This window comes from Bison bison, unplaced genomic scaffold, assembly GCF_000754665.1.
Source record: "Bison bison bison isolate TAMUID 2011002044 unplaced genomic scaffold, Bison_UMD1.0 scf7180017864185, whole genome shotgun sequence".
In the NCBI taxonomy this organism is placed as follows: Eukaryota; Metazoa; Chordata; class Mammalia; order Artiodactyla; family Bovidae; genus Bison; species Bison bison.
Genome location: NW_011494757.1, coordinates 722932 through 723240, shown reverse-complemented (window position 1 = coordinate 723240; position 309 = coordinate 722932). Strand labels below are relative to the sequence as shown.

At 41.7% G+C, this 309-nt stretch overlaps 1 protein-coding gene across 1 annotated transcript in view; it reads right to left on the bottom strand.

Annotated features, from left to right (window-relative positions):
- The window catches only part of MS4A14 (membrane-spanning 4-domains, subfamily A, member 14), a 30509-nt gene that overhangs the window by 18712 nt on the left and 11488 nt on the right, over positions 1–309 (bottom strand). The window lies entirely within an intron of this gene.

Genomic DNA, 309 nt, shown 5'->3' with positions numbered 1-309 from the left:
CATGAGAAATGCTGGGCTGGAAGAAGCACAAGCTGGAATCAAGATTGCCGGGAGAAATATCAATAACCTCAGATATGCAGATGATACCACCCTTATGGCAGAAAGTGAAGAGGAACTAAAAAACCTCTTGATGAAAGTGAAAGAGGAGAGCGAAAAAGTTGGCTTAAAGCTCAACGTTCAGAAAATGAAGATCATGGCATCCGGTCCCATCACTTCATGGAAAATAGATGGGGAAACAGCAGAAACAGTGTCAGACTTTATTTTTCTGGGCTCCAAAATCACTGCAGATTGTGATTGCAGCCATAAAAT